Consider the following 27328-nt stretch of genomic DNA (forward strand, 5'->3'; position numbering starts at 1 on the left):
GCTTCAAGGGGAGCATTCTCAATTTTCCCCCTATCACCATCAGCCTCCTGGGGAGCTATGGCAAGAAGCATATTATATTCACCTATTCCTATGGAAGCTCTAAGAATCTGTTCTAAATCAACCCAACACGGTCTATACACAAGATACACTTGTTTAATCTTTTTTTCAAATTCAGCTGGACTTTTTCTGATATCTGGCAAGTCATTTACAGTACGCATAACCTCTGAAGGGAGCCAGGGTATGTATTGTTCCTGCTCCACATATTCTGCAATATAACCTTCAGCCCCAGGTAACCTGTCAGTTGTATGTCTGGGATTAGCATGACTACTAACTCTAACAGGCATTACATTGTAATTTTTACGAGATATTCCTCTTGGATCTCTGTTAGGACTACTAGCAAAGTTCCACAACCTCCTAAATATCCCTGGAGTTTTTGGTTTAACATTTTGTGATTCACATGGTCCTGAATTTGGCTCTACCCAGTTACCACAAAAGAAACATTTTTCACTTCCCTCCGGAACACATCTCCCACAATAAAGACACTTTCTTTCAGGGTAGTGGATAACATCCCTAAGAACCTGTGTACCTTCTGGATTTTTTTTATAACTTAAAGTATTTTCATAGCGTTTTTCAGGTGTCATTTGTTCTGCATATGTTGCTGAAGGAGTTAAAACTCCTGCTTTATCATGTGTCCTTGATTCTGCATGTATTGATACTGCTGAGGGGGCTGACCCCCCTTCCACATTCCCATCATTATAAATAGCATAACATGTTATTGTAACATTGGGTGGTGGTATTATATTAGACCTACAATCTTCCTGTCTAATTCTTTCCTCATCTTCCAGTTCTTGTGAAACAATAAGCCATATATTTACAGTGTCCAAATAACCTTTCTTTTGTAACCAGTGACTATCTGTGGCCTGGAACCTTTTCCAAGCCTCTGTATCTAAGATTCCATCCTTTGGAAAATTAGCTCTTTTAAGGATAGCGTTAATACGCTTAAATCCTCTCCTTCCCTCACGTTCTGCTAAGCGCTTCATCTTACTCCCTTTCCCTCCCATTGGGGTAATTAAGCCCTCTGGGTGTGGCCGAATCCACCTGCGGTGAAGAGGGATATGTCCTTGAACGAGAAGTATCTGTGTATCACTGGCTATAAGTTTTGTCTAGACACAAACCTTTCTCAGCCTATTTTTGTTTCTACTGAACTTGTCTGACTGTACTAAATCACATTTACAATACATGCAATCTAAAACACCATATTCAGTCTTCTAACTTTTCTGACAACTTGTTGGACACTGCTGGTATTTAAAAAAAAAAAATGATCAGTAGGTTAATCAGCTAAGCATAAAGGATATGGTTCATTTCTATGCACTGACAACAATTGAGCATTCAAATGATATCCCATAATAATCACAATTCTGTTAAAATGCCTTTCCTATTCTGAGATGGTTATCTACGTTGCAAAAAACACTGGGTAAATCCTGCATAATAATGAACCTTAGTACACCTCTGTACTGCACACAATTGCAAACTAGGTACGCCTTTGTATTCTATTCCAATTGTTCTGTGGGCGCATGCGCTAATAAGACATAGACACAGATTCAGTCATTCAGCATACATATAGAACATACAAACATATGACAACAACTGCAATATGCCTTACGCCTTATGCCTTAGCTTTATACTGTAGCTGCAACAAGCAATGCACCTTAGCTAAGCAATACACCTGTATATGCCTTAGATTACAACAAGCAATAAACTTTAGCTGCGCAAGCAATACACCTGTATCTGCCTTAGATTACAACAAGCAATACTTTTTAGCTGCGCAATACAACATAATTCAAGTAATCTAGGCTGTGTGACAAGATAATCGGGTTTCTTTATAATGACAGTTCAAGGAAAAACATAAATGCACATTGTCTCTAGAATTACACTCAAGGAGTCTGATTTTGAGCAAAATATGGCTGCAGTCCAATCGTTTTACTCACCCAATGTGAAATCAGAGTCCTTGAGACCAATTCGCTTCCAACACAGAAACTCTCATTAGATGCTTTTCCTTGTGTTAGTCATCCCGTAGAGTCCCCCATTAAATGATAGAGCTGTCTAGGTAGCTCTGGTTTGGTCCCTCTATTATCATGTCACCTCTGGATACCAGGTCGTAATGTATTGCTGAGAAAACTCAAGAAGACACACACAGCCGCATGTCTCATAAGTAATCTCCTTTATTTTGGTCAGCTTCGATATTTATACACGTATATTGGCAGTAAATGATTAACACAATTATATAACTTCATATGCCCCTTGTCCTTCTGCTTATCTGGAGCTACATATAGATATTTTCCATTTCTGAGGAGAGAGCAGGGTGCCAGATGCTTACTTTCACACACAATGTTATATAGAAACACGCTTTTATATTTTCCATATGTTCAAGCTAGTTTAATCAAATCTCTTTGTAATATTAAAATGAATTGCATTATTATAATTAAGAATGGTAGCTAAGCTTTTATCTCTATCAGACATTATTGTCCGGACCGACATCACTGGGTTTGGACAAAATAAGATAACAAATTTTCTAACTAGAAAAAACGGATGCTATCGATGTCTGGGATGTACAACATGTGGATACCTCCAGACTGGAGACACCATTGTACATGCCCAGTCTGGTAAGAGATTTAAAATCGGATGGCCCCTTAGTTGCTCCTCTAAATTTGTGATTTATGTGCTGTTCTGCCCATGTGGGCTCCAGTACGTAGGCAAAATGGTGTGCCAATTTAAAGAGAGGATGGCACAACATAGGACGGCCATTAGAGCCGCACTTTCTTCAGGGAACAGTGAACAACCGGTGGCACGCCATTTTGCCCGATTGGGACATGGTGTGGCCACCATACGTTATAAAATTATCGATCATGTACCCCTATCGCTGCGACGTGGTGATAGACATAAAAGGTTACTACAGCTGGAGGCCCGGTGGATTTACCGTCTTGACACCATGGCTCCCAAAGGCCTGAATGAGACCATGGGTCTTAACTGTTTTCTCTGAATATATCCATATCAGGCTGGTGTGTTACACATGTCTGACGCAGGATGAAATGATATAAAAAACCCATAGGGGTATAAATTAATTGTAAGTAAATTTGATTTAAGTTTAATTCCACACCCTTGTATACATGTGTATATAGAGTTTATTATTACACCTGTATGTATTCTTTGAGGCATATGTTATGTGTCACAAGCCATAGATAACTCATTACATGAGAATGTTATTCTTGAAATTTGACCCAGAATTAATAACAATGTAGCAGCGGATTCTATGGGATGCAGATTAGCTTTATTTGTTTGTAATACAGTTACATTTTTTGTCATGGTTTTTCTGTGTTTATATGGTTGCAAGATGGATGATTTGACACTGCTGGTAAACGGGATACGGCTAGCATGGTTTGCAGTTATATGCATCTATATATATTTTAGTTTAACCATCTTACGGATCACGGGTTTCCGTGACAACGCTGGCGGCGTCCTTGTATACGAGCGGTGTCGCGTCTCCATGGGAACGCACCCAGCAGTCTTTTCGGTGGTCCGCGTCACTTCCTCTTCCGGCAACAGCCGTGAATGCAGGGGGGAGTGGCGGAGGACTCCGTGGATGCTGGCGGGAATACTGAAAATCTTCCATTGGTGGGGGTAAGGTATAAAGTTTGTTTTGTGCTCACTTGTTGTTATCCTGATGAAGGGGGACTACCCCGAAAATTTGATGATGTGATGATACATTAAAGCTTGGTTGCTTTATTTTTGCACGAGTTACCACGTCTCTGAGTGCCGCTTCCTGTTTATTGCTATATATATATATATATATATATATATACTTTTCTTTATATACAGCAATGTAAGGAGGTATAATAGGTATTGTATTCATAAGTTAGATTCCTAAGTTTCAGTAATAGACAGTGGCACTTTGTTAAATAGTGTAACATTACAGTGATTCATGCTGTCATGAAACAAATCTAAAGGAGTGTTTTAACAGTGTCCCTAGCAGACTTAAAAACGTCCTTTGCACCTGTGTGCAGGATGTGTATGTACTCCGTGCTGCAGTATTTGGGGGAGACTTCATGTAAATATAACTTTTACTATCTTCCCGGCTGGGATTTTTACCTGTGTGTAGTAAAAGCAGGCAGGCACCCCCAGAGCCCCTTCAGAAGGTCCCCTGCTGCTGCTGTCACCGCTGCTACTATTTCATCTCCATGGTGCTCTGGAGGGTACACGGCAACCAGCGCAGCGGGATGCGTTCCACTTCCGCAAACTGGAACGCAAACCGCTAGAGGCCAAATAGCTCCCCCGGTGGCCATTTCTCTGTAGCTAACAGCTGACGCTGCTGATCGGAGCTGAGCTCTGATCGCGGCAGCCGGCCCACGGGTGGGTGATGGACAGGACAGCCACTGAGGGGACAATGGGACCAGCCAAGGGGGATCTGGACTGGTGTCCCAGCATCCCAATCACCCCTGCTTTAGACGTTTAGGAGGCATAATGAAGACCACAAGAAACAGTGACGGATAACGAAACCTGCAGGATATGAGAGAAAGCACAGTCCCGAAGTAGGGTGACACATACAGGAGGGACGTTCCAAAAAGTAGGCAGCGAAGTAGCGAGGGGGGAAGCTGAAGAAGCCAGTTACATCCTTACAAGCTTTTCAAATCCACTCAGAAACAAACACATCTTTCTATCCACAGTGAGGTCACAGCAGACCTGTATCTGATTTGGCCACAAGATGGTGCTGGATGATTATTAATGGAGAGGTTGTGTAAGCTGCCAGGAGCAGGAGTTATTAGATCTGAGTGCTCCTTCCTTCGTTATGTTTCATAAACATAAACAATGCAGAGAGAGATAGACTGTTAAGAAGGGGTCCCTAAGGGGTTGAGGGGCTGGGAACGTGGATTGTGTCCAGTATAACAATCAGAGAAAGGGTGAGGGAGTATAAGGGGGAGAGGTCGACCTACGGCGGCCCCCTTTGTTACCGCTCACATAAGCTAATAAGCTCCCCTTGAAATAAAGAGTCTGACGCATTTCCTTTGGATCGAATTACTGGCCACAGTTTATTTCCATTACCTTACATGTTACCTTACAAGGTTGCGGGGCACGGATAGAAGTGGTGGGCAAGGCGCCCATGGGTCCCTGACCCCTCCTGATTACCTGGGGGCGTGCCCTGCCTACCCTGTAGGCACCGCGGCAACGCCCCTGGGGAACCAGCCCTCCTGGCGCATATCACGCTCACCTGGCACGCAGCTCCCTGGCCCAACCGTCCAAAGCTGGAGCCGAGCATGCGCCCGTTCACCGAGGGTGAATCTGCCAACCTCGGCTGGCTCCCCCCGTTCGCCATGCCTTGCGCACCGCTTCTTCCCGCCGCCCGCTGACTGTGACATACGTATTCCTTAATTTTCCTTAACACATTAAGCATACAACCGTATTATAACTTGCAACGATTTATACAATAAAACTCTGAACTGTAAGTATATGTACCTATATACACCTTTTCTAAATGGGTGGGTGGGTGGGTCACTCTCTGTGCTCACCTTTCTCAGTGGCCGCCTCCTCCCCCCCGCCTTCCTATTTAACCCGCCCGCTATCCGGCCGGCCCCCCCGCCTCCTACAGGCTACCAGCGCCTGTAGGTGTGAAAGTGGGGACGGGCACACCTGCCCGCCCCTCCTTTCCCTCGTGCCGCTGGCCCGCGGGCCACCTGCCGCCCCTCCCCCTTACCCCTCTCCGGCGCCATCACGGGCTCGGCGCCTTTGTTACCATAAGGGGGAGAGGTCGACCTACGGCGGCCCCCTTTGTTACCGCTCACATAAGCTAATAAGCTCCCCTTGAAATAAAGAGTCTGACGCATTTCCTTTGGATCGAATTACTGGCCACAGTTTATTTCCATTACCTTACATGTTACCTTACAAGGTTGCGGGGCACGGATAGAAGTGGTGGGCAAGGCGCCCATGGGTCCCTGACCCCTCCTGATTACCTGGGGGCGTGCCCTGCCTACCCTGTAGGCACCGCGGCAACGCCCCTGGGGAACCAGCCCTCCTGGCGCATATCACACTCACCTGGCACGCAGCTCCCTGGCCCAACCGTCCAAAGCTGGAGCCGAGCATGCGCCCGTTCACCGAGGGTGAATCTGCCAACCTCGGCTGGCTCCCCCCGTTCGCCATGCCTTGCGCACCGCTTCTTCCCGCCACACGAGGGTCTCGGCTGCCCCCCTCCCCCGAGACCCGAAGCCCCCACCCTGCAACCAGCTACTGACCCCCGGCCTCCAGTGCTTCCTGAAGCGCATTATTAAAAAGGTCAATCCCAATGTCCGACAAATGGACCCCGTCGCTCCTATACATGCCCCCGATCTTTTGACTGATGTCCTTATGCCGTATGACCCGCCCCCCTAGTGCTGCCACGCACTTGCCCACGGCCGCGTTGACCCTTTTCCTAGCCCTCTCCACTCCTGCCCCTTTCCGAGCTCCGCGCCAAGCTAGCCTGGGAATGATGTTAGACCATATTAGCTCTACGCCCGGCCATCGCTCGCTTACCCATGCTAGATCGTCCCGTATTGTCCTGATCAAGTCTAGGGATTTCATGTCGCCCAAATCGTTGCCCCCCAGGTGTAATACTATGGTATCGGGGCTGCTTGTCGCCTCTTCCCCGGATAACAGGGTGCCCCTCAAGCCGTGCCACCTCATCCCTCTATGCCCAAACCAGCATACCTTCCCCTCTTTCTCCGCTAGCCCCAACTGCTTTCCATACGGCCTCCCGGCGGCCCGTGCTGCCGCCCAGTGATCGTATGAGTGACCGCCGATCCATATCCGCCTCGCCTCCTTTTTTCTTGCGGATGGGGCTGTGTGGGAGAAGGGGGGGGGGGGGACATGATCGTTTGATGTTTTCTGTTTCGTCGTTGAGGGGTCTAATGTAGCGCCTGTAGCTGTTGGACCCCCACCTGCCTAATGCTTTGATCTCTTCGATCGCGCACCCTTCGTTAGCGGCTGACGTGGCCGCCCCTATTCTAAACGAGTGTGTCCCGAACCTCTCTGCCTGCCAGCCAAGTGCTCCTACACATCTCTTCAACACTGCTGCAAACTGGTACCTAGTGAGCGCCGCCCCGTCCTTGTGTACCAGAAAATTCTCTCCTCCTGCCGGCCTTGTTATCCTAAATGCTTCGACCGCCCTTACCGGGCAGACCGCAGCGTCGTCGTGCCTGCGTAGCTGCACCCATTTTCCATTTCCGTTCTGGTCTGTCTTTGATCTGCGTATTTTACACAGTACTGTGTCCTCCGCTACGGTAACGCTACTGCACTGCAGCCCTGTTTCCCTTGCTGTTTTGGACTGCGCTACCAACTCGCTAACCCTGAATGCCCCCCTAAAAGCCATAATAAAAGCCGTTGTAAACAACCTTGCCTCACTCTGGTCGCGGCAGACGCTTGGGACAGCTTCTATCAGTTTCCTCAGCCTTTCGATTGTGATTGGTTCCCTAGCGTCTGGTTTCTTAACCTCCGCCCTTGCCCAGCCCTTCATTATCGTGCGTACTACGAAACTCTTCGTCTCGTCCCTTTCGCCTGCCAGTTTCTGGAAAAAGGATACCCCTGCTAGTATCGTGTTTGCTCCTGCCCTGGACGTCTGCTCCCTTCTGAGCTTGTCCAAGAACGCCAACAATTGTTGCTGCGGAGGCTTGGCTTCAATCTCCCCCTCCCCCTGGAACTGCCGCCATCTTCTCCATGCGGCCTTGTAGGCCTTCCAGGTCTTTGGTGCCAGGGATCGCTCCACCAATTTGTCTAGTTCTGATCGACTATCTGCCAGAGATAGGAGGGGCATGTTAAACCTACTTCGCTTGCTCCCGGCGCTGCGGTCCTAAAAACTTCCCCTTTCTGCCTGGACAATGCGTCCGCTATTACATTCTTCTCCCCTGGCACGTGTCTAGCTCTGAATGTTATGTTGTGGTGCAAACATGCTGCCACCAACCTCCTGAGCAACCTGACCACCGGCGGCGATGATGCCCGCTGGTTGTTCACGGCTTGCACCACCCCCATGTTGTCGCACCAGAATTGGATCTGCCTGTTTGCCAGCACTTTACCCCATATGTCGACTGCCACGACTATTGGGAACAACTCCAATGCCGCTAAGTTCTTGGTGATCCCCGCGGTCTCCCATTCTGGTGGCCATCGCTGGGCGCACCATTCGCCCTGCAAGTATGCCCCAAACCCCGTAGCTCCTGCTGCGTCTGTGAATAACTGCAGCGCACGGTTTGGTGCTACTTCCTTGGGCCAGATTTGCACCCCGTTAAACTGTAAGAGGAACTCCTCCCACACCCGCAGGTCCTCCCTAAGCTCCCTGGTGATGCGTATGAAGTGGTGCTTTGATGCCCTGCCTGCTGTGGCTTGTTCCAGCCTCCTCTTGAAGATTCTGCCCATTGGAATCACCCTGCAAGCGAAATTTAAGCTCCCCAGCAAAGACTGCAACTGCCCCAGCGTGACCTTCTTGGCCTTTGCGCAGTCGCTCACTTCCCTGACCAACTTTACCACCTTCTCTGTTGGTAGTCTGCACTCCTGCCTAACCGTGTCAATTTCTATGCCTAAATAGGATATAACCTCCGTCGGGCCTTCGGTTTTCTCCGCCGCGATGGGTACGCTGAACTCTTCCAGCATACCCTGTAGCTCTCGTAAAAGGTGGCTGCACTGCTCCGACTCTGTTGGGCCTGCCACCAAGAAATCGTCTAGATAATGCGCTATGGCCCTTGCCCCAGCGCGTTCCTGCAAACACCATTGCAGGAACGAACTAAATGCCTCGAAGAAAGCGCATGAAATGGCGCACCCCATTGGCAGGCATTTGTCCACAAAGAAAACCCCGTCAAAACTTAGACCCATCAACCTGAAGCTCTCTGGGTGCAAGGGAAGCAGTCTGAAAGCCGACTCGATGTCTAGCTTTGCCATGAGAGCTCCTTTCCCTTGTGCTCTCACCATCTTGACCGCCTGGTCAAAGGATTGATACTGCACTGAACATTGCTCTTTGTCCAGTGCGTCGTTTACTGACCCTCCCTCGGGGTAAGACAGGTGCTGAATGAGCCTGAACTTCCCCGGTGCCTTTTTTGGGACCAGTCCCAAAGGTGACACTATCAAATCCTGTAATGGTGGGGCTGCAAATGGCCCCGCCATTCTACCTAACTCTAGCTCCTTTGCGATCTTCTCCCGTACCACCCCCGGTTGCTCCTTGACGGATTTCAGGTTTCTTATTTTTTCTGTGGGCGGGACCTCTCTTATTATTGGTATCCTAAAGCCCTCCCTAAAACCGTCCCGCAGCAATTTGGCTTCCTGCTGCTTGGGATACCTGGCTAGCCACCCCAGGATCCTGCTTAAATTCACTGGGCTAAACGCTTTTCCCAGCCCCTGCTGCCGCGGGTAGTTTTCTTGGGTGATTTGCTCTCTTCCTATAGCAATCCTTTGCTGCATGACTTGCGTTGCAAAAGGAACATGCGTGCCTGAATTTGCACTGCGCGCGGGTGCACTGAGATTCGTTAAACACCCAGCATTTGAGGTCATGTTTCTGCGTGCTAGGCCTCCCTGCCCCGGCTGCTTGTGCCGGTGCCGCCTTCTCCGCTATACCGCTTGCTAATGCCTTGAGCCACGTGTCGAGGTCCCTAACTCCGAAGTCGATGGGCTTACCGCCCTCTGCCTTCGCTCTAAAACTCTCGTCGTACCTCAGCCAGACTGATCCCCCTTGTTCCTTGTACACAGAGTATATAAAATCTGTATATTTTAGCATGCTCATCGCTACCTCGGGGTACGCTTCTATGTAACAGCCGGAGTAGGCGAACATTCCGCTCAGCCAGTTCTCAATAGTCTTGTAGCTATTGACTTGTGTACCCCCTTTCGGTTTTGCCTTTTCCTTGTCGCTCAAGCCCTTCTCTGTCAATGAACATATATCGACAAAACCCCCTTTTTCTATCTCCTTTCTGATTTGTTTTGGCAAGTGGCCTGCCACTGCGCTAAACTCGCAACCCACTGCGGATCCTGTCTGCAAAAATTTCTTAGCTGTTTCCTGCTGCACCTGCCCCATCCGTTCCCTAACCGCATCTGTCCCCGGCGTAAGCCCCTTCCTTTTCTTACATGTCGCTCTAGCTAACTTTAGCTGCTCCCTCAACACTCTACATGATTCGTCCTCGTCTGAATCCGTTGCGCTATCCCCCTGCTCCCTCGCCTGACCTGCTCCGCCCTTACCGACCACCCCCGTGAACTTAACCATAACGTTACCAACATTCTGCGATATATCTGGGGACACCATAACATTACACAAACTGTTCATATCGACATTGGTCTCACCCGTCCCGTGTGAGGATTCCCTCGCTGGACCGTCCGCGCTGGTCATCGCGCCGGATGCTGCCTTCGGTGTGGTGGCCACTTGGACCGTGTTGACTGCTGGGGCATCGCTGGCCGTAGCGTAGCCCGTGACGCCCTCTCCGCGATGGAATTCCACGCCTCCTGGCCGCTGCGTGTATGCCCTCTGCCATTCCCGTGGCGTGATGGTACCGTGGACCGCCGTATTGCTCCCGTGCGTTGATCTTGCTGGCGTGGTGAAGACTTGCAAGTTCCTGTGCACTGCCTCCCTGTCGCCTTGTCTTGTCGGTGTGCCGTGCTGGCTGCTGTGCTGCACTGATCGCTGCCCTCCTCCCGTCGACTGATAACGCTGTTCTTGCCTGTCTTCTCCCCTGCTGCAGCTGCACCCTCGACAGCCGTGCCGTGATGTGATGTATGCCGCCGGCGGTGATGCGTGTCGGCTGTAACCCCTGACCGGTGATGACCTGCATGCTGTGAAATGTAGGCTGTGCTGATGCCGGGGGCTGGGCGGTGGCGAATGGTAACGCTGTGATCTCCGGCCGTAAGATGACTCCCTGCTTCCATGCCCGTTGTGATGCCTCTCCCTGCTGTGACGGTGTCCGTTGTCATGCCTCCCCCTGCCCGGTTGCCCCGCCGCCGGAAGCTGTGACATCTCCTTGAACAGCTGGGTGGAAGCCTCCTGTACCCACGCATCCCGGCCGCTTGATGATGGCCCGCCCTCTCCTTTCTCCCATCTACGGGCTGGGGTTTGCGGTTGTGTGGCGGGTGAAGTGGGATTGGCGCTGCTCAAAACTTTGCCCCAACCCTTCCGCCCCTCCCCCCCGGAGTCAGGTCCATCTGACTCCGCTGCCGCGGGGATATCTTCGTAAATAGGCGGCAGGTCACTCACCCCGTATTGCTGCTCGCTGGTGATCACTGCTGCTGGCTGCTTCTTCCTCTTCGCAGCCCTGGCTGCTGGATTGGAGCTGCTTTTTCTTCTCTTCTGCACATGCGGCCGTCCTCCTCCTTTCCTGCCGCCAGGGGGAGCTCCTGCCTCATTATCCCTGTGCTGCTGCTGATGACGTGCTCCTTCCCTCCCTGCAGGGTTAAAGTGTAACCCTGCACTGTCCTCGGTCTCCTCCCTGAACCTGTGGGGTATGCTCCTTCTTCTGACCCCCCTCTCTGATTGCCCTTCCATTCTTCTTTCCTTCTGCAGGGGATGCAATGTGGCTTGTGCAGCTGCCCTGCGGTGCTGATCTCGCTGGTGACCTGGTCCGACGAAATGCGACCCTTTTTCGGCCCCCCCGCGCTGCACCCAGCTAAGGCCGCCTCCCTCTGCTTAGGGAGTGTATAGCTGCAGCATGGCGATCGCAGCGAGCCTGCAAGGGGCTCATTTGCGCTCGCCCAGCTGTCGGTATGCCAGCGGTCGGGATTCCGGCGCCGGTATGATGGCCGCCGGGAGCCTGGCCACCGGCATACCATACTAAACCCATCTGTGTGAACTGCATAATCGCTTATATTACGACTGCTTTTAAAACAAGGTAGAATCTTAGCCTCAGACAAGGATTTTAAATCTGGATCATTCTGTATAACTGGCCAGATTCTTTTAGCCTTCGCAATCATATACCTGCTGCCCATGGTAAACGATTTAACAAAGGTAAGATAATTGAGTAGCAGCCTTAGTCTGTCCTATCATTTTAATTTTAGGCTCCAAAAGTGCTTTGTTCCTAGCTTCAGGTAACAGCTTATTAGAGTAACCTCTTTGTAAAAACTTTTCAGTCATTTTCTGCATCTGCAAAGTCTCATCTGCAGCATCACTACATATACGGTGCACTCTAAGGTACTAAGAAAAAGGTAAGCCTCTTTTTAACAGCTCTGGATGGTAACTAGAAGATGACAACAAATTATTAAAATCAGTGGGATTTTGGTACAATGATGTTTGAATTCCACCATCTTTCAAGATAACTCTAACATCCAAAAAATGAATTTCATGTTCATGAATGTTATAAGTAAATTTTACATTGGCATCAAGTCCATTTAAATCATGCATAATAGCAATGAACCCTTGTTTAGTAGCAGACCACAAAAAAAAAAAATAATCTATGTAACGTGTAAAAAATAACATTTTTGACTGAGATTCCAATTTCTAAAAAACAACAGTTTTTGCTCTACATCAAACATAAATGAATTAGCATATGCTGGGGCTGCGCAAGATTCCATTGCGCAGCCCAGGACCTATAAATAATACTCATTGTCAAACTAAAAATAATTCATAGTAAGAATCATGTGTAATAACTGAAGAAAAAAGTCAATGTCTGGACCATGATACAGGGGATTAGCTGTAATCAGCTATCTGACCGCAGTTATACCCCTATCATGGGGTATATTGGTATAAAGGCTGACAACGTTAGCCGTGCACAACCAAGTGCCGTCACGAACTTGCTGTACATCCCTTAATTTCTGCAAAAAAGTAGTGGTATCCTTTAAATGGGTATTTTCATTCTGAATTACTGGCTGTAAATAAAAATCGATATATTTAGAAATCTTCTTCTTCCTCTTATTCTTCTTCTTCTTCTCTTTTTTTAATTGGTCCTTTTCTGACCCCTAGAATGTTACCTTAGGACTAACCTAGAGGTTGTCCTTCTAAATCATTCACATCTTTTTAAGTGCATTTTATTCTTGCTAACTGTTATTGCTATTGTTTTAATAAATTTGGATATATTTTTAGACAGTCGATTTATTTATTTATATGTCACCAGCAGTCGCTTTAATTTACGCTATCCATTTTACCTATCCTACTCCAGTAGTACACATACCAGTGCTGTTTTTATTTAGGGTATAGCTGACGCTTTCCATACATTAAGGAGTGACAGACTAGTTGCATTTAAGGCATCAATACGAACCAGTTCTGACTATTTGTGGTAGTACTAGGTACCGCCCTTTGGTGCTGTTAGCCTTCCTTACATATTTAGAAACTTGATAAAAAATAGAATTGCGAGCCAAAATAATCAGACACCCAGGTGGATGGTAATGGTCTTTATGTAGTTTAGGTATAGTGTAAAAAATAGGTACACAAGGGGAGGATATGAAAATGGCTCACTTGATGTTATCATTAATTATATTCCTGGAAATAGCCTCATCTAGCACCCTTTCTAGAGCAAATTAAAACTCATTAGTGGGGTCATGTATTAATTTAACATACTTTACCAATAAACTCTCTGCGCTATTTATTATGGTATGGCTGATGTTCAAATGATCAAACTGCAAATTTTGCTATATTTCATATGTTTTAATACACATAAAAAGTTAGACCGGTCTAAAATATCATAACAATGTAAAACAATAATAATCAGTATTATCAAAAATACTATAAAATTAACACAAGGAGGTGGAGCCAAGCTGATCTGTGCACAGTTCTCAAAATGGACAAATTATTTTAACTGTATTTCAGTCCGCATAATATACTTGTTAAAATACGCAATGATTTGTTTCTATAACCCATGTAAAGACATATGTTCCTTAGATGTTTTTTGGAAATGAGCAATGTTCCATATTTAACTGCTCGTCAGCAAAGACAGAAATAGAGCATGAAAATGCACTCCTGGACGGAGCCTTACGTGTCGAGCAGTTAAATATGGAACATTGCTCATTTCCAAACAACATCTAAGGAACATATGTCTTTACATGGGTTATAGAAACAAATCATTGCGTATTTTAACAAGTATATTATGCGGACTGAAAATAAGAATTTACTCACCGGTAATTCTATTTCTCGTAGTCCGTAGTGGATGCTGGGTACTCCTTAAGGACCATGGGAATAGACGGGCTCCGCAGGAGACTGGGCACTCTAAAAGAAAGATTAGGTACTATCTGGTGTGCACTGGCTCCTCCCTCTATGCCCCTCCCCCAGACCCCAGTTAGGGAAACTGTGCCCGGAAGAGCTGACACTACAAGGAAAGGATTTGGAATCCAGGGTAAGACTCATACCAGCCACACCAATCACACCGTACAACTTGTGATAACTATACCCAGTTAACAGTATGAACAACAAATGAGCTTCATGAACAGATGGCTCATAACAAAACCCTTTAGTTAAGCAATAACTATCTACACGTATTGCAGAGAGTCCGCACTTGGGACGGGCTCCCAGCATCCACTACGGACTATAGAAATAGAATTACCGGTGAGTAAATTCTTATTTTCTCTGACGTCCTAGTGGATGCTGGGTACTCCGTAAGGACCATGGGGATTATACCAAAGCTCCCAAACGGGCGGGAGAGTGCGGATGACTCTGCAGCACCGTATGAGCAAACTCAAGGTCCTCCTCAGCCAGGGTATCAAACTTGTAGAATTTTGCAAACGTGTTTGACCCCGACCAGGTAGCAGCTCGGCAAAGTTGTAATGCCGAGACCCCTTGGGCAGCCGCCCAAGAAGAGCCCCCTTCCTCGTGGAATGGGCTTTTACTGATTTAGGATGCGGCAGTCCAGCCGCAGAATGTGCAAGTTGAATCGTGCTACAGATCCAGCGAGCAATAGTCTGCTTAGAAGCCGGAGCACCCAGTTTGTTGGGTGCATGCAGGATAACAGCGAGTCAGTATTTCTGACTCTAGCCATCCTGGAAACATAGATTTTCAGGGCCCGGACTACATCCAGCAACTTGGAGGCCTCCAAGTCCCGAGTAGCCGCAGGCACCACAATAGGTTGGTTCAAATGAAACGCTGATACCACCTTTGGGAGAAATTGGGAACGAATCCTCAATTCTGCCCTGTCCCTATGGAAGATCAGATAAGGGCTTTCACATGACAAAGCCGCCAATTCTGACACACGCCTAGGCGAAGCCAAGGCCAAATATATATATGACCACTTTCCACGTGAGATACTTCAACTCCACGTTCTGAAGTGGCTCAAAACAATGTGATTTTAGGAAAACCAACACTACGTTGAGATCCCAAGCTGCCACTGGAGGCACAAAAGGGGCTGAATATGCAGCACTCCCTTAACAACGTCTGAACTTCATGCAGCGTCTTTCCAAGCCTTTAACAGCTTAGGAATCACTTCATCTGGAACGCCCTTTTCCGTTAGGATCCGGCGTTCAACCGCCAAGCCTTTAAACGCAGCCGCGGTAAGCCTTGGAACAGACAGGGCCCCTGCAGTAACAGGTCCTGTCTGAGAGACAGAGGCCATGGGTCCTCCGAGATAATTTCTTGTAGTTCTGGGTATCAAGTTCTTCTTGGCCAATCCGGAACTACGAGTATAGTTCTTACTCCTCTCTTACTTACTATCCTCAGTACCTTGGGTATGAGAGGAAGAGGAGGGAACACATAAACCTACTGGTACACCCACGGTGTCACTAGTGCGTCCACAGCTATCGCCTGAGGGTCTCTTGACCTGGCGCAATACTTTTTTAGCTTTTTGTTGAGGCGGGACGCCATCATGTCCACCTGTGGCCGTTCCCAACGGTTCACAATCTGCGTGAATACTTCTGGATGAAGTCCCCACTCTCCCGGGTGGAGGTCGTGCCTGCTGAGGAAGTCTGCTTCCTAGTTTTCCACACCCGGAATGAACACTGCCGACAGTGTTAGCACGTGATACTCCGCCCATCGGAGAATCCTTGTGGCTTCTGCCAACGCCATCCTGCTTCTTGTGCCGCCTTGTCGGTTTACATGGGCGACAGCCGTGATGTTGTCTGACTGAATCAGCACCGGCTGGTTTTGAAGCAGGGGTTCTGCTTGCCTTACGGCATTGTAAATGGCCCTTAGGTCCAGAATATTTATGTGTAGGGAAGTCTCCTGACTCGACCATTGTCCTTGGAAGTTTCTTCCCTGAGTGACTGCTCCCCAACCTCGGAGGCTTGCATCCGTGGTCACCAGGGCCCAGTCCTGAATGCCGAATCTGCGGCCCTCGAGAAGATGAGCACTCTGCAGCCACCACACCCTCGGGGACAGGGTGATCAGCCGATGCATCTGAAGATGCGATCCTCACTTGTCTGACAGGTCCCACTGAAAGTTCCTTGCATGGAACCTGCCGAAGGGAATCGCTTCGAAAGAAGCTACCATTTTTTCCAGGATTCGCGTGCAATGATGTACCGACACCTGTTTTTGTTGCAGGAGGTCTCTGACCAGAGATGACAACTCCTTGGCCTTCTCCTCCGGGAGAAACACCTTCTATTGTTCTGTGTCCAGAAACATGCCCAATATCAGCAGACGCGTCGTAGGAACCAGCTGCGACTTTGGGATATGCAGAATCCAGCCGTGCTGTTGTAGCACTTCCTGAGATAGTGCTACTCCGATCAGCGACTGCTCCTTGGACCTCACCTTTATAAGGAGATCGTCCAAGTACGGGATAATTATAACTCCCTTCTATCGAAGGAGTATCATCATTTTGGCCATTACCTTGGAACACATCCTCGGTGCCGTGGACAGACCAAACGGCAACGTCTGGAACTGGTAATGGCAGTTCTGTACCACAACCTTGAGGTACTCCTGGTGAGGTGGGTAAATGGGGACATGTAGGTAAGCATCCATGATGTCCAGTGATACCATGTAATCCCCCTCTTCCAGGCTTGCAATAACCGCCCTGAGCGATTCCATTTTGAACTTGAACTTCCTTATATAAGTGTTCAAGGATTTCAAATTTAGAATGGGTCTCACCGAACCGTCTGGTTTCGGTACCACAAACATTGTGGAATAGTAACCCCGTCCCTGTTGAAGGAGGGGAACTTTTATTATCACCTGCTGGAGGTACAGCTTGTGAATTGCCGCCAGTACTACCTCCCTGTCCTGGTGAGTAGTTAGCAAGGCTGATTCGAGGTAACGGCGAGGGGGAGACGCCTCGAATTCCAGCTTGTATCCCTGCGATACCACTTGTAGAACCCAGAGATCCACCTGTGAGCGAACCCACTGGTCGCTGAAGTTCCGGAGACGCGCCCCCACCGCACCTGTCTGTGGAGCCCCAGCGTCATGCGGTGGACTCAGTAGAAGCAGGGGAGGATTTTTGTTCCTGGGAACTGGCTGTCTGGTGCAGCTTTTCCCTCTCCCCCTGCCTCTGGGCAGAAAGGAAGCACCTTTGATCCGCTTGCCTTTCTGAGGCTGAAAGGACTGTACCTGATAGTACGGTGCTTTCTTAGGTTGTGAGGGAGCCTGAGGTAAAAATATCAATTTCCCAGCTGTTGCTGTGGATACAAGGTCCAAGAGACCATCAACAAACAATTCCTCACTCTTATAAGGCAAAACCTCCATGTGCCTTTTAGAATCAGCATCACCTGTCCACTGCCGGGTCCATAATACCCTCCTGGCAGAAATGGACATTGCATTAATTCTAGATGCCAGCCGGCAAATATCCCTCTGTGCATCCCTCATATATAAGACTACGGGTAAATTTACTAAGGTCCCGATTTTGACCGAGATGCCGTTTTTTCTTCAAAAGTGTCATCTCGGTAATTTACTAAGCAAAAATCACGGCAGTGATGAGGGCATTCGTAATATTTTGGAAGTCCTAGGAAAAAATCACGAATCAATACACCATCGGTCAAATACGCCTGCAATTTGGTAGAAATCGGTCATTTACTAAAAAGTGCAAAACACAAACACTGCCGACAATAGCCAAACACTGCCGTGATAAAATACAAATCGTGAAAAAGTGCTAAAAAAAACCAGACCTGCTTTTTTATCCCGTGTTTGCATAGGCATGCACGGATCCATGAGATCCGTGCATGTTTTTCAGTGGGAAGGGGGGGGGGGGGGGGAATGTTATAAATTTTCAAAAAAAAAATGCGTGGGGTCCCCCCTCCTAAACCAAACCAGCCTCGGGCTCTTTGAGCCGATCCTGGTTGCAGAAATATGGGGGGAAAATTGACAGGGGTTCCCCCATATTTAAGCAACCAGCACCGGGCTCTGCACCTGGTCCTGGTTCCAAAAATACGGGGGACAAAAAGAGTAGGGGTCCCCCGTATTTTTGAAACTAGCACCGGGCTCCACTAGCTGGACAGATAATGCCACAGCCGGGGGTCACTTTTATACAGTGCCTTGCGGCCGTGGCATGAAATATCCAACTAGTCACCCCTGGCCGGGGTACCCTGGGGGAGTGGGGACCCCTTCAATCAAGGGGTCCCCCCCCAGCCACCCAAGGGCCAGGGGTGAAGCCCGAGGCTGTCCCCCCCCATCCAATGGGCTGCGGATGGGGGGCTGATAGCCTTTGTTCAAAGTGTTTGATATTGTTTTTAGTAGCAGTACTACAAGTCCCAGCAAGCCTCCCCCGCAAGCTGGTACTTGGAGAACCACAAGTACCAGCATGCGGCGGAAAAACGGGCCCGCTGGTACCTGTAGTACTACTACTAAAAAAATACCCCAATAAAGACATCACACACACACCTTGAAAGTATAACTTCAATACATCCATCCACACCTCCATATACACATACTTACCTTATGTTCCCACGCAGGTCGGTCCTATTCTCCAGTAGAATCCATGGTGTACCTGTAGAAAAAATTATACTCACATAATCCAGTGTTGAAGGCTCCTCTGCTTGTAATCCTTTTGTAATCCACGTACTTGAAAAAATAAAAAAACGGACACCCGACCACGAACTGAAAGGGGACCCATGTTTTCACATGGGCCCCCTTTCCCCGAATGCCAGAAACCCACTCTTTCTGATGTCTAAGTGGGTTTCTTCAGCCAATCAGGGAGCGCCACGTTGTGGCACCCTCCTGATCGGCTGTGTGCTCCTGTACTGTATGACAGGCGGCACACGGCAGTGTTACAATGTAGCGCCTATGCGCTCCATTGTAACCAATGGTAGGAACTTTCAGGTCAGCGCTTGACCGAAAGTGACCTCACCGCTGACCTGAAAGTTCCCACCATTGGTTACAATGGAGCGCATAGGCGCTACATTGTAACACTGCCGTGTGCCGCCTGTCATACAGTACAGGAGCACACAGCCGATCAGGAGGGTGCCACAACGTGGCGCTCCCTGATTGGCTGAAGAAACCCACTTAGACATCAGTCAGAGTGGGTTTCTGGCATTCGGGGAAAGGGGGCCCATGTGAAAACATGGGTCCCCTTTCAGTTCGTGGTCGGGTGTCCGTTTTTTTATTTTTTCAAGTACGTGGATTACAAAAGGATTACAAGCAGAGGAGCCTTCAACACTGGATTATGTGAGTATAATTTTTTCTACAGGTACACCATGGATTCTACTGGAGAAGAGGACCGACCTACGTGGAAACATAAGGTAAGTATGTGTATATGGAGGTGTGGATGGATGTATTAAAGATATACTTTCAAGGTGTGTGTGTGTGTGTGTGATGTCTTTATTGGGGTATTTTTTTAGTAGTAGTACTACAGGTACCAGCGGGCCAGTTTTTCCGCCGCATGCTGGTACTTGTGGTTCTCCAAGTACCAGCTTGCGGGGGAGGCTTGCTGGGACTTGTAGTACTGCTACTAAAAACAATATCAAACACTTTGAACAAAGGCTATCAGCCCCCCATCCGCAGCCCATTGGATGGGGGGGACAGCCTCGGGCTTCACCCCTGGCCCTTGGGTGGCTGGGGGGGGGACCCCTTGATTGAAGGGGTCCCCACTCCCCCAGGGTACCCCGGCCAGGGGTGACTAGTTGGATATTTGATGCCACGGCCGCAAGGCACTGTATAAAAGTGACCCCCGGCTGTGGCATTATCTGTCCAGCTAGTGGAGCCCGGTGCTGGTTTAAAAAATACGGGGGACCCCTACTCTTTTTGTTCCCCGTATTTTTGGAACCAGGACCAGGCGCAGAGCCCGATGCTGGTTGCTTAAATATGGGGGAACCCCTGTCCATTTTTCCCCCATATTTCTGCAACCAGGATCGGCTCAAAGAGCCCGAGGCTGGTTTGCCTTAGGAGGGGGGACCCCACGCAATTTTTTTTTTACATTTAAACTTTTTTTTTTTTTTTTTACGAGCTGCACAATGAAGCCCAGCACGGATCTCTCAGATCCGGCCGAGATTCATTGTATTAAAGTCGGCAGTGTTTTACAAGTCACTCACGTAAAACACTGCCCAAAAAAACGAATGACATCGACATCGGAAAACCCGAAAATGCAGAATACGGCAGCTTAGTAAATTAGTCGTAATCAATTCAAAAAGTTGCATATTTACACTTTCGATGTCATTCATGATTGAACTTTGACCTCAAACGGGAAAATACGAATCTTAGTAAATTTACCCCTACGTCTTTAATATGCTCTATGGTTAGCAAAATAGTATCCCTGTCGAGGGTATCAATATTATCTGACAGGGTATCAGACCACGCTGCAGCAGCACTACACATCCATGCTGAAGCAATTGCAGGTCTTAGTATAGTACCTGAGTGTGTATATACAGACTTCAGGATAGCCTCCTGCATTCTATCAGCAGGCTCCTTCAAGGCGGCCGTATCCAGAGACGGCAGTGCCACCTTTTTTGACAAGCGTGTGAGCGCCTTATCCACCCTAGGAGAAATCTCCCAACGTGACCTATCCTCTGGCGGGAAAGGGTACGCCATCAGTAATTTTTTTAGAAATTACCAGTTTCTTATCGGGGGAACCCCACGCTTCTTCACACACTTCATTCAACTCATCTGATGGGGGAAAAAACACTGGCTGCTTTTTCTCCCCAAACATAATACCCTTTTTAGTGGTACCTGGGTTAATGTCAGAAATGTGTAACACATTTTTAATTGCCGTAATCATGCAACGGATGCCCCTTGTGGATTGTGTATATGTCTCATCCTCGTCGACACTGGAATCAGACTCCGTGTCGACATATGTATCTGCCATCTGAGGTAGCGGGTGTTTGTGAGCCCCTGATGGTCTTTGAGACGCCTGGGCAGGCACAGGCTGAGAAGCCGGCTGTCCCACGGCTGTTACGTCATCCAGCCTTTTATGTAAGGAGTTGACACTGTCGGTTAATACCTTCCACATATCCATCCACTCTGGTGTCGACTCCGCAGGGGGTGACATCACATTTATCAGCACCTGCTCCGCCTCCACATAAGCCTCCTCATCAAACATGTCAACACAGCCGTACCGACACACCGCACACACACAGGGAATGCTCTGACTGAGGACAGGACCCCACAAAGTCCTTTGGGGAGACAGAGAGAGAGTATGCCAGCACACACCACAGCGCTATATAATTAGGGATTTACACTATTACAGAAAGTGATTTTTCCCTATAGCTGCTTAACATGTATAGTTTGCGCCTAAATTTAGTGCCCCCCCTCTCTTTTTAACCCTTTGAGCCTGGAAACTGCAGGGGAGAGCCTGGGGAGCTGTCTTCCAGCGGAACTGTGAAGAGAAAATGGCGCCAGTGTGCTGAGGGAGATAGCCCCGCCCCTTTCACGGCGGACTTCTCCCGCTCTTTTATTAATATTATGGCAGGGGATTTTTACACATGTATAGTTTATTAGACTATATTATGTGTTTTTTTGCCATTTTTAAGGTAATCTAATTGCAGCCCAGGGCGCCACCCCCCCCAGCGCCCTGCACCCATCAGTGACCGGAGTATGTGGTGTGCATGGGGAGCAATGGCGCACAGCTGCAGTGCTGTGCGCTACCTTATTGAAGACCGGAGTCTTCAGCCGCCGATTTTCTCCTCGGAATCTTCCGTCTTCTGGCTCTGCAAGGGGGACGGCGGCGCGGCTCCGGGACCGGACGACCGAGGCTGGGCCTGTGTTCGATCCCTCTGGAGCTAATGGTGTCCAGTAGCCTAGAAGCCCAAGCTAGCTGCAAGCAGGTAGGTTCGCTTCTCTCCCCTAAGTCCCTCGTAGCAGTGAGTCTGTTGCCAGCAGATCTCACTAAAAATAAAAAACCTAACAAATACTTTCTTTACTAAGAGCTCAGGAGAGCCCCTAGTGTGCAACTAGCTCGAGCCGGGCACAGATTCTAACTGGGGTCTGGAGGAGGGGCATAGAGGGAGGAGCCAGTGCACACCAGATAGTACCTAATCTTTCTTTTAGAGTGCCCAGTCTCTTGCGGAGCCCGTCTATTCCCATGGTCCTTACGGAGTACCCAGCATCCACTAGGACGTCAGAGAAATACAGTTAAAATAATTTGTCCATTTTGAGAACTGTGCACAGATCAGCTTGGCTCCACCTCCTTGTGTTAATTTTATAGTATTTTTGATTATACTGATTATTATTGTTTTACATTGTTATGATATTTTAGACCGGTCTAACTTTTTATGTGTATTAAAACATATGAAATATAGCAAAATTTGCAGTTTGATCATTTGAACATCAGCCATACCATAATAAATAGCGCAGAGAGTTAATTGGTAAAGTAGCTTTGGGAATTAGCACAGGGACCACCTGTGCTAATTATTCTGACATGAAGACCCCTAGTCAGTAGCTCTGTATTGCAGCTTGATAATAACTAATTGATGATATATTAATTGAATTCAACCATTCATTAGCGCCTGGTTGTAGTTTGTGTGTTGTGCTTAGATTAATTTAACATAGACAGATGAATCAGACAATTGACGCTGGATTTCATCACTATAATTAGTGAGATCCTGTATTACTGTAGCTCCACCCTTATCTGCAGAGCGGATAATGATGTCTCTATGAGGCAATATTATTCAAAGCCTTGTATTCATCTCTAGTTAAACTATGTAATGATTTAGTAGAATGTTTACTGATCAATTTCATTTCTCTTTGTCTGCATAAAAGACTTAATAGAATTCTCGTAATCGTAGCTGCCTGCCAAACCTGGCAAGATCAATCTTACTGGACAGATCATTAAACTCATTAGTTGGCACAAAACTCAGTCCTTTTTGTAAATACCCCAGTTCAATATCAGTGAAAGTCCTGGATGACAATTTATACACTATTTCTTGGCTTTTGCAAGCTTTCTTGTTTTGCCGCTTGCATTGGCGGCCCCTTCTGGTGCAGCTCCTCCTGCCGCTTCTCTCTGCGCTCTTGTTTTTACTCCCAAAGGGTGATGAATCTGGGAAGTGCTTGTCCCTGCTACTGCAGTATCGGAGTCATTCAGTGAATTACCGCTTGATACATCTGTCTCCAATTGAAAGCGAGTCCTCTTACTGAACTTAGTGCGGTAACGTTTAGGGTGGGATGTTTTATTATTAGTCCAAAGATATACACGATTCTGTTCGTAATCACAGGTAACAGTGGTACATTTATTGGTCTTGAAATTTATAAGGTCAGTATTTATAAACCTTGGTCTTTAATTTATTAACCCAATCTTCACTAGTGTCCACCGCAAATACCTCCTTACAAGCTGCTTCCATATGTTTAATTTTCTCATGTACAGCAGCAAGTTCTCTAGCCGCCTCCTTGATTACTAATAATATCAAATCGAAAGATGCTTTATTCAGGACAGCAACCCATATATACAGTATATGGCAAATACCACTGACTCATCACAAAATCTCCTGAACCATAAGGACTAGGAACTTCACATTTGGACAGTAGCTTGCTTTTGTGGCGTAGGCACCAACTGAGAAGGGATTTTTCAAAATTCCACCAGCGTAGGCACCAACTAAGAAGGGATTTTTCAAAATTCCACCCACAAACGGGTTGATTAATACTACTTTAACCATGTTGTTGTTGTTTGAGTTAATGTTAAGTAAATGACTGTGTTGAAGTCAGACTTAGAAAAGCAATTGATTATTTATTGTAAGGACCACGCCCGTATACAGGTTGAGAGACCACATTCTCTCGGCCTGGGTCAAAATGAATCAACCCAGAAACATGTCAATACAATAGAAACATGTCAATACAATGATTTTTATAACATCCAGTATGCCCCATTCGTATAACCCTCCCATATGATTTCCTATATCTTGAGTACAGTGTTATGCAATATTAGGACAATTGGCAAGGACAACCAAGAGATATTTATTCAATACATCCTTGTGATGAGGCTGACTCGTGCTTTTAACCATGTGTCCTTGATTATAATATTAAAGTATACAATTTCCTAATTTTCCATTGTTTAAAGTTGTGTGTGGGGGTATTCCTTATTAGGAATTAAACTGGACTTCGGATGTGCGTACGTAGACTTCGTACTAGACAACTAAGTTGTTTTTGTTCTTTTTAGTGTGTATAAAGTTCATATGAATATGCTTTCTCATTTAGCTAGAAACAAAATGGATTCTCTTATGCTTTTGGACTATAATGGTGAATATGAGGTCACCTTTGATATTGTGATTATTATGTGTATGCATAATATACGTACTATACCGTAGTACATATATATATATATAGCTGTTAGGCCTTTAGAATGTTGCCTCTGTCACAGTATTTGACAGTTCCACCCTCTGATCAGGGACATTATCCATGTGCCCTGTCATCTCAGGGGAATTTCTGGGAATGTATAGTTTGCTAATAATCATTTCATGTAGTACTGCTGTTCTGCGTCTGGCAGTAGCCTTCTAATTACAGCATAGGCCACACCTATGGATAGTGTACATCAAAAAAATGGCTATAATGATCGCAAGAATAAACCTCATCACAGAATACATCATCATATACAATATACTTAAAAAACATTTTCCTAATACTGAAAATTGAATACTAGGATTTAAACATTTATCCTTTCCAGTCCATATCATAATGTCTTTATTAAAGTTCTTCTTTTATATCTTGGGCCTCATTTATATACTTGGCAATACACGTATCCGGATCTGTAATATCATTGGTCAAATAAGTACAGCAGTGAACTCAAAGTGCTGTTCCGGAAATCAAACACTATCCTCCAAATTGTGGTATTAAAGAATGTAGAACAATGTGGTGTTATAATAGTTCATGTCCAATGTCCTGGAATGTCTTATCATAAAGTTCAGTCATGTTATCAATAACTTTAGATTAAATAAAACGTCAACTCCCAGTTGAATAATCATAAAACTCCATTAGCCATAGAAGAACTTAATAGCGGCACCTCCACCAATTCGAGGTTTTATTGATGCTCTGGTGGCAGGAACATGTTTCCTGATTACTGGGTCAATTAATCTTTTTAGGAATAGTTCATCCTGTAAGAAAACTTGTCTCAAGTTATTATGTGTTTTTGTATAAAATTGCTAAGTCTTCTTAAATAACAAGCATCTTCAGAATTAATAGGTAACCAATTGTACATCATCTCCTAAGGATATAGTGACAACTAACATTCTCCGTTATGTATGATATCTCCTTTAGTCTTTGAATCTACTCCTGGTAAAGTACATTTACTAAATCATAAACTTTAATGAACATTCTATGTAACCATTACTTTTTATATACCTAACTCATTATATCTAGCACATCTAGAAACATTAGGTTTGTATATGGTAACAATCCTTTCACATTTCCTAAAATCAACCTTTCCTATCTGCATAAGTTAATTTTTCCTGTATTATTGACCTATTTTATTTCCACTAAATGAAATACACTCCATGGCCAGTATTTACTAAAAATCCGAGTTTTTCTGATTTGTGTTTTTTTTTCTAAGTCCCAATCCGGGAATTCACTAAGCAGAAAACTCGGCAGTGTCTGGTCTATTTGTAATGGTTTGATTGGCAAAGTTCAGAAATACGAATGAATAGACCATCGGTCAAACGCGGCTGTTATTTCATACAATACGGGCATTCACTATTCATTCGTATTTGGGTGTTAGTCTCTGAGTGCTCAAGTGCGGGTCTGTTTTTTTTCGATTCGTTAAAAAAAGCAGCAAAAAAATAGACCTGCTTTTTCCAGTCGAGTTTGGATAACCATGCACGGATCAGTGAGATCTGTGCATGGTTATCTATGGGAAAGGGTCTGTTTAGTGTAAAAACAGAAAAAAAATTGCGTGGGGTCCCCCCTCCTAAGCATAACCAGCCTCGGGCTCTTTGAGCCGGTCCTGGTTGACAAAATATGGGGGGGAAAATTACAGGGGTTCCCCCATATTTCATCAACCAGCACCGGGCTCTGCGCCTGGTCCTGGTTCCAAAAATACGGGGGACAAAAAGCGTAGGGGTCCCCCGTATTTCTCTGACGTCCTAAGTGGATGCTGGGACTCCGTAAGGACCATGGGGAATAGCGGCTCCGCAGGAGGCTGGGCACAACTAAAGAAAGCTTTAGGACTACCTGGTGTGCACTGGCTCCTCCCACTATGACCCTCCTCCAGACCTCAGTTAGAATCTTGTGCCCGGCTGAGCTGGATGCACACTAGGGGCTCTCCTGAGCTCCTAGAAAGAAAGTATATTTTAGGTTTTTTATTTTACAGTGAGATCTGCTGGCAACAGACTCACTGCAGCGAGGGACTAAGGAGAGACGAAGCGAACCTACCTAACTGGTGGTAGCTTGGGCTTCTTAGGCTACTGGACACCATTAGCTCCAGAGGGATCGACCACAGGACCCGACCTCGATGTTCGGTCCCGGAGCCACGCCGCCGGCCCCCTTACAGAGCCAGAAGCAAGAAGTGTTCCGGAAAATCGGCGGCTGAAGACTTCTGTCTTCAACAAGGTAGCGCACAGCACTGCAGCTGTGCGCCATTGCTCCTCATGCACACCTCACACTCCGGTCACTGATGGGTGCAGGGCGCTGGGGGGGGGGGCGCCCTGAGGGCAATATAAACACCTTGGCTGGCAAATCATCACAATATATAGTCCCAGGGCTATATATGTGATAAATTACTCCTGCCAGAATCCATGAAAAAAGCGGGAGAAAAGTCAGCCGAAAAAGGGGCGGGGCTATCTCCCTCAGCACACTGGCGCCATTTTTTCTTTACAGTGCAGCTGGAAGACAGCTCCCCAGGCTCTCCCCTGTAGTTTTCAGGCTCAAAGGGTTAAAAAGAGAGGGGGGGCACTAAATTTAGGCGCAATATGTGTATACAAGCAGCTATTGGGGGAAAAATCACTCAGTTATAGTGTTAATCCCTGCATTATATAGCGCTCTGGTGTGTGCTGGCATACTCTCTCTCTGTCTCCCCAAAGGACTTTGTGGGGTCCTGTCCTCAGTCAGAGCATTCCCTGTGTGTGTGCGGTGTGTCAGTACGGCTGTGTCGACATGTTGGAT

The sequence above is a fragment of the Pseudophryne corroboree genome, chromosome 7 (genome assembly GCF_028390025.1).
Source record: "Pseudophryne corroboree isolate aPseCor3 chromosome 7, aPseCor3.hap2, whole genome shotgun sequence".
Classification (NCBI taxonomy): Eukaryota; Metazoa; Chordata; class Amphibia; order Anura; family Myobatrachidae; genus Pseudophryne; species Pseudophryne corroboree.